Source organism: Balaenoptera physalus (assembly GCF_965194825.1).
Source record: "Balaenoptera physalus genome assembly, chromosome: X".
NCBI lineage: Eukaryota > Metazoa > Chordata > Mammalia > Artiodactyla > Balaenopteridae > Balaenoptera > Balaenoptera physalus.
Genome location: NC_138903.1, coordinates 38,007,446 through 38,022,924, shown reverse-complemented (window position 1 = coordinate 38,022,924; position 15,479 = coordinate 38,007,446).

Below are 15,479 nucleotides of genomic sequence, written 5' to 3'. Positions count from 1 at the left end.
GCAATGTATGAGGGTTCTAATTTTTCCCTCATACATTGCTTATTTTCCCCTTTAAAAAAAATCTTATAGGTGTGAAGTGGTATCTGATGGTTTTAATTTGCATTTCCCTAATGATTAATATTTTCAGCACATTTTCATGTACTTACTGACCATTTGTATGTCTTCTTTGGAGAAACATCTATTCAGGTTCTTTGCCCATTTTTAAACTTGGGTTGTTTGTCTTTTTGTTGGTGAGTTGTAGGAGTTCTTTATGTATTCTAGATATTAAATGCTTATCAGATACATGATTTTCAAGTATTTTCTCCCATTCTGTGGGTTGCCTTTTCATTCTCTTAATGGTGTCCTTTGATGCATAAAAGTTTTTAATTTTGATGAAATCCAACTTATCTATTTTTTCTTTTGTCATCTGTGCTTTTGGTATCATATTTAAGAAACTATTGCCAAACCCAAGGTTATACAGAACTTCCCCTGTTTTCTTCTAAGAGTTTTATAGTTTTAGCTCATTACAATTAGGTCTTTGATCCACTTTGAATTAATTTTTGTATATGATGTCAGATAAAGTCCAGCTTCAGTCTTTTGCATGTGGATATCCAGTTGTTAAAGTACCATTTGTTGAAGAGACTGTTCTTTCCCCCATTGAATGGTATTGGTACGCTTGTCGAAAATGAGTTGATCACTTCTCTATTTCTTGCGTAACTTTCATAGGATAATCACTACTCTTTGTTTCTTTAATTTTTCACTCTTTATACTCATTTAACCATATTAATCCTATCCTCAGAACATCACAGTGGTTCCTCTACAGTCACGGCTATTTTTCTCAGTAACCAGTGCTTAATCCATTTGGTTTCTCCCCACGTCCTATCATACTATCATGTAATTCTTCACTGTGCTATACACTCTCCTCTGGCATAGAATGTCCTATTGACACAGTCTATTAATTGTCTTCCTATCCTCTTTCAATGGCCTTTTAGAAAGCCATCTCACCCTCCTTTGTTACAGACTGTCAGAACTAGCTCAAAAAAACCTTTCCAGGACCTGCCTGGAACCCAAAGTCACAGGTTGCACTTGTGGCCTCAAGTTAAAGATTGATCAATTCATTCACTCATTCATTCATTCAACAAACACTTGTTAAATCCTTGTTAAATTAATGCCAGGCACTGAATTTCATGCTGGAATTTTCCATTCTCTGCCCAATTTCTTTGGAGTAATATTTCATTCAGGCTCTTTGGTTGTCTACTCCAGCTCTGCCCCTGGTTGTAGTGTTTTGAATGCCTTTGACTCCATGCCTATCTTTCATCAATTCCTTACAGTCTACCCTGGGTTTGAGCCCTGTGCCCCCTGCTTGGCTAGAAAGAGATCATATACTTTTCCTAAAAACATTATTCTCTTGGTAATAAAAGTGGCTACCTTATGTTGACACCTACTGTGTGCTAGAAGTTGTACTGGATACTTGACAGGTTATCTCTAATGCTTATTCTGCTAATCATTGTTCCAGGCACTGGGGATACAGCAGTGAACAAAACAAAGTTCCTGCCTGAAAGGAGCTTATGTTCTCTCACAATCCTTGACATGATTCAGCAGGGTACAGAGAAGTTAAGTAAACTGCCCCAAACCACACAGCTGTTAAGTGGCAAAGCTGGAATTTGAAACTTAATTCTCTGATCTCAACACTTACACTCTCTCTACTGAATCCAGCTACCTCTCACGGTCTCACTTCAGATAGTAACTCACATTTTCTAACACAAAAATTTCTCAACACCAAAACTCTCACATTTTATAAATCTATTAAAACCTAATGAATGAGCAACTGCAGAATGCATATCAGGGTACATGTAATTTGGAGGTTAACTAGAACATTTTGTTTCAACCTTGATTCTTAACATCCTTTAAAAATATATTAGCTAACTTTCCTGCTTTTATAAGAATAGTAATAGGGCTCCCTTAGACAATTCAGGATTTTCCTTTATCTGAAGGTTATTATTCTAAGTAGCACTATAGATTCTCAGTGTAGCATTATAGAAAAAAAATTGAGTAAATTGGATTAAAAATTCACTGACCCAAGGGCATACACTGAAAGGTAATTTTTTAATTTTTATTATATCTTTAGTATAAACTTATTTTGTCTTTTGTCTTTTTCGCAAAGAGGGTAATGCTAAAAGAAGTCCCTTTAACTGTAACTGAATACACCTTGAATTAGTGGACAGTACTCTAGTCTTGGCTCTGCTACAATGAGTTAGATGAACTTGTGCAGCTTAGGTCTTTCCTTACTCCTCAATTCTGCCTTCTGTAAAATGAAAGAGACTAGATTAAGAACATTTCTGTTTGTGTAGTGCTTTACATTTTTCAATGCAATATTTGTATATTATCTGACTTCTCCGCCTCAGTTCTTCACCCTGCTACTGGGTGTTTCATTCACCTTCCAAGTAAACTACTTACACTCCAGTCTTTGTGTCAGGTCTGCTTCTGGGGAAGTCCAAATTAAGGCCTCCACCTGACCTACATTTTACTTTGATGAATTCTCTGGTAATTCTTACTCTTCTATGTAGCTTTCATAATCTTGGTAATTTACAGTCCAAGAAACAAGGGTCAGCAGAGTTGAGTAGAGTCCTAAGAGTTTACTTTCAATATCTCTCAAATTCAGAGAGTTCATAATAAGCAGTGGAGAGTCGAATCTCAAATGATTAAGGGAAACTTTTAGAAATACTCACAATGCTACTTATTCTTCCATAGCTCCAAATCATCTTTCTCTGAAGCATGAAGGTCGTTGTTCTCCTTTGAGTGTTGTGGGTTTTCTCCCTCTAGCATCCTAGATGTGACAGATGCATGCACCCTTTGTCCCCTGGGATTTTAAACTATGCAACAATTGGCCCACATGGCCTTCAGTTTCAAATCTTTACATCCCTCTATGGCCTTACCTGACTGCTATGTTTAAAAGACCTAGTGGTCTCTTTTCTTTGGCCTAATTTTGCCCAAGGAACATGAATGCAAATATTTAGGGTTAATTTGGATTCTCCAAACTTAAACCCATCAAATAAGCAGTCAGTGACCAAACTGAAAGGATTTCTTTGTCCTCAGTGGATTGATTAAACATGGAATTCCATAAAGCTACTACTGTCCTGTGAACTGTGAGACTACAATACATTGAGTTCATTTGTTTCAACAAGACTTTGCAGGTCCCATTATATGTCATGACTTCTAGACATAGTGCAGTGGCACTTTCTGCAGCAAAAATAATTTCATCTTAAAACTGGAATGCAAATTAGAGTTTTTCTTTCAGATTTTACTTACTTAAATTTCTACCCCCTGAGGGTTGTGAGGGAGAGGAAGGGACAAAAATAAAGAGCACATTTAAAAAATTGAGTTCTTTAGAAACAGTGTAGGTGGAAAGGATGTATACAATTTCAGGAGCAAACAGAGACCTGAACCATTTCTGTCATAGCACCTACAGGGGAATTTTTTATTTGCAAATGAAAAATAAATTAAAAAGAGAGAACTTTTCAGGGAAATGCTGGAGGAGTATACTTTGAAGCAGACTGTCCACCCAATAAGGCTTAAAACTACCAATGGTCCATGAGGGTTTACTGGCCGATAAGTTCCATTGCAAAAATGGAAAGGCAGGGTTATGAGGACAGCACAGGCACAACAGAACAAGTAACTTTACTTGTTGGACACTCTCTGGTGTCAGCCTAGACGCACAAGACATAATCCGACTGTAGTTAATTCTCAGTTTCTTGGTTCTGAAAGAAGGCAATGATGCCTTTAAGGACAGAGCGAACAGGAAAAAAGGAAACATCCTATCTGATCCTCTGGGTCTGCTCCTTTTTCTACACTTAGTTTCTCTCCGATCTTCCTGCTCCTCACCCCCGCCCCCTGCCGCAACACTAAATACCACCAGGCAGCCTCAGAGGAGAGGGGTTCAAAGAGACTGCTGCCTAGAGAAGTTTCTGTGTGTAAATCTTGGAAGCCTTTAATGCAGATGCGATCCAGAAGCTCCAAGCTTTGAAAACCTTTATTTTGAAGGTTTGAGGATAAACTTAGTTTTCTTGGCACTAGACAGATCCAATGTGAGGCATGATGACTGACATCTAAATTCCTTCCCTGGCTCATGTTCTGCTACCAAGTCAGTGATGGCCCCCACATCTGATTCAGCTCCCAAGGATTGTAGTTGCTTTAGGAAAACAGAGGATGGTTATTTCCAATGTTCTAGCTAAAATTATAAAGGTATCAGTTTTATAGAGAATGATAAGTTTCAGGATAGTAAACTGAATCCTCTCTACCTGTTGGCATGAACCAAAAGTAGTAACTTCTTTCATTTAAGTGATTTCCTCATATTTCATTCCTGGCTCCATCAGACTTTTTACACCACTTCATTGTTTATTTATTTAAATTCTAAATGTTCATGCCTGATACTTCTCTTCGTGGCTTCTACTCACTATTCATTTTTCTTTTTTTTTGTTTGTTTAATTTTTATTGGAGTATAGTTGCTTTACAATGTTGTGTTAGTTTCTACTGTACAGCAAAGTGAATCAGCTATACGTATACATATATCCCCTCTTTTTTAAGATTTCCTTCCCATTAAGGGCACCACAGAACATTAAGTAGAGTTCCCCATGGTATACAGTAGGTTCCCACTAGTTATCTGTTTTATACATAGTATCAATAGTGTACATATATCAATCCCAATCTCCCAATTCATCCCACTAATCACTATTAATTTTTCTTTGCTATTATTTTTGGACTTAATAAGCAGCGACATAAATTTAAATGCTGGCTTCTCAAACAAAAATTTCAGAAATAACTCCATGTCCCTTGCCAAATAAACAGGTTTCTACATACAAATATTTTCCATGTCTCTTGAGCCTCTTCTTCCCCTTCCCTTTGGATACTTTTATCATAAGCAGTAGACCACCAACTTGTATAACATATATTCATATTTCACATAGTTTAAAAGTCAAATAGGTATATGAGTCTATACGGTGAAAATTTCTATTCAATTTTTATTCTCAGCCACCCAGTTCCACTGCCTGGAGGTGGACCATGTTGCCAGCTTTCATGTGTGTGTATATTTCCAGAGCTATTCTATGAATATACAAGTTACACACACACACACACACACACACACACACACATCCCACAATCATTATATATATAGATATATCTGTATTTCCTTCCCCCTTTTTACAAAAACAGTGACAACGTGCACACAGTTCTGCATCTTGCTTTTTTTTGCTTAACAAAATAGTGAAATAATCCCCATCTTCATGCATAAAGAGCCTTCTCATTCTTTTTTTTACGGCTGCATAGCATTCAATTGCATGGATGTGTCATGATTTATAGAACCAGCCCCATATGGATGCACAATGGGGATGTTTCCATTCTTTTCTATTACAAACAGTGCTGAAAAGCATAACTTGGTACACATTTCATTTTTCCCGTGAGCAAATATATTGGTAGGATATAGTCTTAGAAGTGGAATTGCTAAATTAAAGGTCATGTGCTTTTGTAATTTTGATAGGAGTGGCCTAATTGTCCTCCACAAAGTTAGTCCAATGTGCTGGTCTTATATTCTCTCCTGAGCACCCCACTGTGTTTGAATCACATTGGCACGTTTGTCTGCATTCTACTCACCTGCCCGTACCCAGGAACCCTCTAACTCTCGTCTTCTTTTCGTCAAGCACACATCGCATGTAGTATTTTGTTCTTATTCTGAATAACCTAAAAAGAAAAAGAAAAAAGGAAACTGGAATCAAAAGACTTGGATGTAAGTCTTGGCTATACTTCTTACGTGTCTTGTGACATTGGGCAAATTATTCATCTACTCTGAGCCTAGTTTTTCTCATATAAAAAGTGGGATAAGGCTACCATTGCAAATGTTTTGTGAAAATGAAAAGAGGCACTGCATAAAAAGCACCCAGTATTGTCCTGGCACACAGTAGGAATCCTGTAATTGATGGTTCCTTCCCTTCTATGTCTTAGTCCCATTTTGGTTTCCTTATTTTTAAAAAAGGAGCATAAAGTTTCAGAGAGTGTAGAATTATAAACTATATGGAAATGTCTTATAAACTAAATGTGGTAGACAGAATTCTAAAGGTGACCCCCAATGACTTACACCCCTATATAATCTCTTCCTTTTGAATGTGGGAGGGATTATAAATATGATATAATATGATTATTTTATGGTACATGGCACAATTGACTTTAAGTCAACTCAGTGGAGCTGACCAAATCCAGTGAGCTGTTTAGAGGCAAACAGTTTTCTCTAGCTAGTCACAGAGAAGAAAGGCAGAGTGACACTCACCGGCTGGCCTAGAACAGAGCACACATCCATGTGAACTGCCTATGGCAGCCTCATGGCCAGGAACTAGGTGCAGCCTCCAAAAGCTGAGAGCAGTCCCCAGTCAAAAGCAAACAGGAAAAACGGGGCTCTAAGTCCTACAACCCCAAGGAACTGAATTCTGCCAACAACCAGTGAGCCTGGAAGAGCACTTCAAGCCCCAGATGAGAACCATAGCCCTGACTGACACGTTGATCTCAGCTCAATGAGACTCTGAGCAGAAAACCCAGGTACACTATGCCCAGACTCTAACCTACAGAATTGTGAGATAATAAATGTGTTGTTGTAGGCCACTAAGTTTGTGGTAAGTTGTTATGCAGCAATAGAAAACTAATACACTATATGAATTCTATGTCTGGTGAGATAAACCAGTGATGAGATTATAGAAAGGTCATGGAAAACAAACACTAGTATTTCCTCCCTTTCAATACTACACTAGCATCATTTAACTTGTATTCTAGTTGATTCAATGCTTATCTTGCTTCTAGGAGCCACCTGCCCCAAGCAGAAGCATGTACATTGCAACTTAATATTTCTTTCATGTTTTTAGGGCCTTGCATTCACTAAATGCCCATTGCTTGCTTCTAAGAAAATCTTTCTTTTCCCTTTTTCTTAAAACAATTTTTGATTCATTTATAACTTAAATGACAAAATCTGACCTTAAAAGCACTGATGTGAGTTTTAGTTGTTTCATTTTATAATTCAGAAATGGTAGAAGCCTCTCTCAGTCATAGATTAGACTGGGTATGCCATGTACTGATTTGGTTATTGTTCTTGATTATCCACTCTCCTTGTATGCGTTTAGTGCATTTTCAGTATCTTATAAAGATAATTGTTCATTCTAAGTAAGATGAGCAGCTAGCAGTGACTTTCCTAAAGAGAAAGTCATTAGGTGACTTGACTTTAACTGATATCAGTGCTGTCCACGAGAACAAAATTATGAATCAGGAGAGCAAGTAGAAGCTTAATTTGAAAGTTTATGAGGGGTGTAAGACTAGCTATTATATGGTAACAATTATCTGAGAGATAAAACTGATAGATCTTATAAATGTTTTAAGTATGCTGGCTAAGACTTCTGAACTTTTTATATTATTGCATTAGTCCAGTTTTTTTACCCCTGAAAATTAAAACAATTATTATTCATTAAAAATGTATTTAATAAGAACAATATAGTAGTCAGATACAGCCTGTCTAATTTTTTAAATTGACGATGTTTAGGACATAATATTTATCTGAAATTTTATATTTACAATTCTGCATTCTGATTCTACCTGCTAACGTGGGATCTTAGGCACTGAGATATTTGCATGACTTAAAAAATAATTTGGTGTACATGTGTCCATGGATAATATCTATCTCCCATATAGGGTTCAACGGGGTGAGCAAATTTCTAGATGGTGCTTCTACTCTTAGTTGTTAACTTGATGGATTAATTGATTAGGAACTTCTAATACAGTGATAAAAAGGTGCTTATGCTTATTACTTTTATTCTAAAACTACTGATTGTTTAAAAATTCATTTTTGATAGCTTGACGTTCCTAAATAAGGGAACTAAAGTGTCAAAGCACAGGCAGCCTGCTCCTATAGTGCTCTATAAGACAGCATCTAGATAAGAGACTACAGCTGCTGCCTCCACACCTCATTTTCCCCTTTGGAACTCAAGGGATTGAACAATTAATCCTCCTAACATCCATTAACACTTGATTAAGAACAGGTGGAGGGATCTTCATTTCACAAATAAGACTCTTACACATAAAGAGGTTAATGATTTGCTGACAAGCCAGCAACAAAACTGGGCCAGCAGCCCTCACGGCTGCCCTCTTGGCCCAGAATTCTCTGCTCCAGACCATCACGCTTCTATCTTTTACAGTCATACTCCCAGTGAAGCTGGTTTTCATTGTAAACCACATGCTTGCTTTTGGGATCAAAACAGAGAAATAGACACAACAGGTCTTTTATTATACTGGCTTCTTTTCATATTGTTCAAATAGTCACTGATCAATGTTGGTATTTACAAAATCATTTCTATCTAGTAATTTGGTCCCCTTTTGTCCCTCTATGTGAAGATGTTAGAAAGAAATGAAGTGAAAAAAAAGAGAAAGAAATGGTCTATTTTTATTTTTGACAAACACTTTTGGAATTCTGTCATAATAACAATATACAACTTTATGGTGAAGGACTAACATGGGGTCATCTTCTCGTTGGCATTAACATAGCTGAATACCAAAGAAAAGATTTTTTTATTACATGAGTATTTTATGGAAGTGAGCTTCCTTTGTAACCATGTAACTCTGCTAAGCCACTGAGAGTTTTTATGCAGTCATGATTATAAAACAAGTCTCAGAATTTGGGGAAACATCAAAAACCTCAGGACCACACTGTACAATCTGAGGAGCCCCACTGTGTTATAAAATTTAAAACGGAGGGAAGTAATTGCAGGCTCCACTTTGAAGATATCAAACAGGAGAATTTCACTCAAGCTGCGACCCCTTTTCTCCAGCTGGCAGCATCACCACCAGAATCACAAACAACAGCAGGTAATTTTAGCAGAATGTGTCTCATCCAAAAGAAAAAGAAAAGTTTAGTTGTACCAACAGACAAGATAATTCAACAATTAGGCAACAATTAGCAAATAATGTGGCATCAATTCTATAAAGGATATTTGAAAATTGTAACTGAATTTTGAAAAATGCAAATTAACTTTGCTGGGAAAAATTGATCCAAAACACAGAAAACTTGTAGTTGTTTAACGTGGTCAGGAAATGGAATGTTCTTTTTTTTTTAATTAATTAATTTATTTATTGGCTGCGTTGGGTCATCGTTGCTGCGCTCAGGCTTTCTCTAGTTGCGGCGAGTGGGGGCTACTCTTCGTTGCGGTGCGCGGGCTTCTCATTGCGGTGGCTTCTCTTGTTGCAGAGCACAGGCTCTAAATGCACTGGCTTCAGTAATTGTGGCATGTAGGCTCAATAGTTGTGGCACACGGGCTTAGTTGCTCTGCGGCATGTGGGATCTTCCCAGACCAGGGCTCGAACCCGTGTCCCCTGCATTGGGAGGCAGATTCTTAACCACTGTGCTACAAGGGAAGCCCCTGGAATGTTCTTAAAAATCAACATTTTGATTAATAGAGGTAGCATGGTATTACATAAAGATTTTATGCGATTATGTGTCAGAAGATCAACTCTGCCTCTAACATAGCTGTGTGACTTTTGTTCATTCATTTGACCTCTGAATTAGTTTCTTCACCTATAAAATGGGATGGTGGTGGGAGTAATACATATTCTTTTTATCTCACAGGGTTATTACAGGAATATATGTAATCATAAAGTATAAACTTTTGTCACCACCATATATGGGGGTCCAGTTTTAAATTATTAGGTTAGAATCAACTGCATTATGACATGAAAGCTAAGCTGTATATAAATGCATCTTTGATAAAGCAAGGATGTGGCATTAATAAATCTCATTCCACAAACCCATGGGTGCAAGGAATGACCTTTACATACATGCACCCCAATGTTCATAGCAGCACTATTCACAATAGCCAAGACATGGAAGCAATGTAATGTCCATTGACAGATGAATGGATAAAGAAGATGTGGTGTACTGATACAATGGAATACTACTCAGCCATAAAAAAGAATGAAATAATGCCATTTGCAGCAACATGAAGGGACCTAGAGATTATCATACTAAGTGAAGTAAGTCAGAGAAAGACAAATATGATATGATATCGCTTATAGTGTAATCTAAAATATGACACAATCTTATTTACGAAACAGAGACGGACTCACAGACATAGAAAACAAACTTATGGTTGCTAAAGCAGAAGGAGGGGAGATAAATTAAGAGTTTGGCATTAACATATACACACTACTATACATAAAATAGATAACCAACAATAACCTACTATATAGCACAGGGAACTATACTCAATAGTTTGTAATAACCTATAAGGGAAGAGAATCTGAAAAAGAATAGATATAGATATAGATATAGAAATAGATATAGACATAGATATAGATATATGTGTATATATATATATATATATCTGAATCACTTTGCTGTACACCAGAAACTAACATTATAAATCAACTATACTTCAATTAAAAAAAAAACTATATTCAATATCCTGCGATTAAACCATAATGGAAAGGAATATAAAAAAGAATATACACATGTATAACTGAATCAGTTTGCTGTACACCTGAAACTAACACAACATTGTAGATCAACTATACTCCAATTTTTTAAAAATGACCTTTACATTTTTCTAAAATGTCACTTGAGTCGTTTTGGGGTTTCCCTTCCCTAGGGCTGTCATCCATGTCTGCGATCTTACCCAGGGTCAAGGTACTGTTTGTGTGCATGTGTGTGGGTGTCCATCTGGTCCTCTGTGATTGGTCTACACTGACAGCCACACTGGTCCTGACCAAATGGCACCCATTCCTCTCTTGGTTCTTGCTCCTTCCCCAAGGGCATTGCTGAGAAGCTGGGCACAGATCTCCTTGCTCTAGGGACCCATAAAACTTACCTCTGCTAGTCTGGGAAATGGTTGTTCAGCAGTTAGTTGTGATTTTGGTGTGTTAGTGAGAGGAGGTGAGGTCAAGGTCCTTTTCTGCCATGTTGGCTCTCTCCCACCTCAACAACAGTTTTAAAACAATTGTGGGGGGCTTCCCTGGTGGTGCAGTGGTTAAGAATCCGCCTGCCAATGCAGGGGACACGGGTTCAAGCCCTGGTCCGGGAAAATCCCACATGCCTCAGAGCAACTAAGCCCGTATGCCACAACTACTGAGCCTGCACTCTACAGCCCACGAGCCACAACTACTGAAGCCCACGAACCACAACTACTGAGCCCACATGCCACAACTACTGAAGCCTGCGCGCCTAGAGCCCATGTTCCGCAACAAGAAAAGCCACTGCAATGAGAAACCCACACACCGCAACAAACAGTAGCCCCTATGTACCACAATGTTCACTGCAGCTCTATTTACAATAGCCAGGACATGGAAGCAACCTAAGTGTGCATCGACAGATGAATGGACAAAGATGTGGCACATATATACAATGGAATATTACTCAGCCATAAAAAGAAATGAAACTGAGCTATCTGTAGTGAGGTGGATGGGCCTAGGGACTGTCATACAGAGTGAAGTAAGTCAGAAAGAGACAAATACTGTATGCTGACACATATGTATAGAATCTAAAAAAAAATGGTTCTGAAGAACCTAGTGGCAGGACAGGAATAAAGATGTAGACGTAGAGAATGGACTTGAGGACACAGGGAGGGGGAAGGGTAAGCTGGGACGAAGTGAGAGAGTGGCATGGACATATATACACTACCAAATGTAAAATAGATAGCTAGTGGGAAGCAGCCACATAGCACAGGGAGATCAGCTCAGTGCTTTGTGACCACCTAGAGGGGTGGGATAGGGAGGGTGGGAGGGAGACGCCAGAGGGAGGAGATATGGGGATATATGTATATGTATAACTGATTCACTTTGTTATAAAGCAGAAACTAACACACCATTGTAAAGCAATTATACTCCAATAAAAACGTTAAAAAAAAACCCCACAAAACTAAAAATAGAACTACCATACAATCCAGCAATCCCCCTACTAGGCATATACCCTGAGAAAACCATAATTCAAAAAGAGTCATGTACAACAATGTTCATTGCAGCTCTATTTACAATAGCCAGGACATGGAAACAACCTAAGTGTCCGTCGACAGATGAATGGATAAAGAAGATGTGGCACATATATACAATGGAATATTACTCAGCCATAAAAGGAAACAAAATTGAGTCATTTGTAGTGAGGTGGATGGACCTAGAGACTGTCATACAGAGTGAAGTAAGTCAGAAAGAGAAAAACACATACTGTATGCTAACACATATATATGGAATGTAAAAAAAAAAAAAAGTTCTGAAGAACCTAGGGGCAGGACAGGAATAAAGACACAGACCTACTAGAGAATGGACTTGAGGACACAGGGAGGGGGAAGGGTAAGCTGGGATGAAGTGAGAGAGTGGCATGGACATATATACACTACCAAATGTAAAATAGATAGCTAGTGGGAAGCAGCCACATAGCACAGGGAGATCAGCTCGATGCTTTGTGACCACCTAGAGGGGTGGGATAGGGAGGGTGGGAGGGAGACGCAAGAGGGAGGAGATATGGGGATATATGTACATGTATAGCTCATTCACTTTGTTATAAAGCAGAAACACACACACCTCTGTAAAGCAATTATACTCCAATAAAGATGTTAAAAAAAAAGCACCCGCTCGCCGCAACTAGAGAAAGCCCACGTGCAGCAACAAAAAACCAACGCAGCCAGAAATAAATTAATTAACTAATTAAAAAAAAAAAACAATTGTGGGAAGAGCTGGGAAGATAAAGGTCCAAAATATGTAGTTGAAGGAGCAGAAAAAAGTCACAAACGTGTCAGAACTCACAGGAAGTCAGCATGTCCTGCTGCTGGAATGGGACGACGAAGTCTCTGGAAGGTTGTTGGCTCTTCATGGCGGCCACCTCTGAGCTGTCAGCAAAGCGTCTGATGGAGGCCTGAGGTCGTTTTTCATGGTCAAGGCCAGCATCAGGAAGGAGGAAAGAGCCAGAGCAAAGTGGCACCCAGCCGCCCGCAGGGTGCAACCATAACCTTCAGAATATCATGACCGCTGCTTCTCTTCTGCCTCCCAGAGCTTACACAGCTTGCCTTTCGGCCAACTCCAGTATCCGTCTCTGACAAGGAATTCGTTGTTTGTGTGGTTCCCAGCTCTCGGTGTCTCCACGTCAGTGCCTGGCAGCTAACCGAGACGCGAAAGACGCTCCTCAGAGCAGAGGCTACCTCTTCCGGAGCCAGCGCGCGGGAATGCGCGTCCTGCGCGCTACGCACTGTGCGTGCCGTTTACGCGCCGTGCATGCCGTTTACAAGCCGTGCGTGCCGTTTACGCGCCGTGCGTGCCGTGTATGCACCGTGCGCACCGGGAACGCCGGCCGCTCGCAGCTTGGGCAGCCCATAATTTGTTTTATAAGAAGGTATGTGGTGTTTCTGTGAAGCTGTATCAAGAATAAGAATAAATTAAAACTAAAATGGTTCAAATTTCTCCACTGCAGCCACTGTAATTCAAGATTATCTGTGGTACAGAAAGAACAGACTTGTGGTGGGGGTGGGAGGGATGGATTGGGAGTTTGCGGTTAACAGATGTAAGCTATTATATATATAGGATGGATGAAAACCAAGGTCCTACTGTATAGCACAGGGAACTATATTCATTATCCTGTGATAAGCCATAATGGAAAAGAATGTGAAGAAGAATGTATATATATGTACAACTGAATCACTGTACTGTACACCAGAAATGAACACATCATAAATCAACTACACTTCAAAAACAGGGTTTTTTTAATGCAAACATTATCTGTGGTAAATTTAACCTCTTGTTCAGCCCTAAAACAAAATTTAATTCATCTGAGGCCTCACAATGGACCTAGTCCAGTTTAAGCCAGACCCACTTTGACCAGTTTGACCACTGGAGCAGCCCAGTTTCCAAGTCAGATTCCTACATCAAAATGTATCCAGAATCCAACCATAGCTTTTCACCTCTACTGCTACCCCATGTGTTCCAAGCCATGATCTTTTTATCATTTCACTCCTGGATTGGTGCAGTAGCCTCTCACTGGCCTCCCTGCTTCTACTCAAGCTCCTCTATGGTCTATCATCCACATAGCAGTCAGAGTGAACCTATTAAAATAAGCCATATCATGTCACTCCTCTGATAATAATCCTTCAATGGCTCCTCTCTCTTGGCAAACTCCCCATAGTGGCCTACAAGGCCCCACATGACCTGATTTAGCTACTTCTCTGCCCTTATGTCCTATCACTCTCCCCCTGTGACATTTTTCCCCAGCAATACTGGCCTCCGGATGTTTGCCAGATATGCTAAGCATGTTTCCATCTCAGGGTCTTTGCAAATTCTCTTCTTTCTGCCTGGAATGCTTTTCGTTTTTACATGTGCAAGGCTTACTTCCATTACCACCTATTCAAATGACACCTTATCAGTGAGGCCTTCCCTGACACTCTATTTTACTTTTTAATTTTTTTATTCAACAAATATTTATCTATTTACTAAGTAGCAGGCACAGTGCAATACATTCAATTTTATCTCCTAATTTTTTTTAACATCTTTACTGGAGTATAATTGCTTTACATTGGTGTGTTAGTTTCTGCTTTATAACAAAGTGAATCAGCTATACATAAATATGTATCCCCATATCTCCTCCCCCTTGCGTCTCCCTCCCACCCTCCCTATCCCACCCCTCTAGGTGGACACAAAGCACCACGCTGATCTCCCTGTGCTAGGCGGCTGCTTCCCACTAGCTATCTATTTTACATTTGGTAGTGTATATATGTCCATGCCACTCTCTCACTGCGTCCCAGCTTACCCTTGCCCCTCCCCGTGTCCTCAAGTCCATTCTCTAGTAGGTCTGGTTCTTTATTCCTGTCTTGCCCCTAGGTTCTTCATGACCATTTTTTTTTTTAGATTCCATATATATGTGTTAGCATACTGTATTTGTTTTTCTCTTTCTGACTTATTGCACTCTGTATGACAGACTCTAGGTCCATCCACCTCACTAGAAATAACTCAATTTCGTTTCTTTTTATGGCTGAGTAATATTCCGTTGTATACATGTGCCACATCTTCTTTATCCATTCATCTGTCGATGGACACTTAGGTTGCTTCCATGTCCTGGCTATTGTAAATAGTGCTGCAATGAACATTGTGGTTCATGTCTCTTTTTGAATTATGGTTTTCTCAGGGTATGTGCCCAGTAGTGGGATTGCTGGGTCATATGGTAGTTCTATTTTTAGTTTTTTAAGGAACCTCTATACTGTTCTCCATAGTGGCTCTATCAATTTACATTCCCACCAACAGTGCAAGAGGGTTCCCTTTTCTCCACACCCTCTCCAGCATTTATTATTTCTAGATTTTTTGATGATGGCCATTCTGACCAGTGTGAGATGATACCTCATTGTAGTTTTGGTTTTCATCTCTCTAATGATTAGTGATGTTGAGCATCCTTTCATGTGTTTGTTGGTAATCTGTATATTCTCTTTGGAGAAATGTCTAGTTAGGTCTTC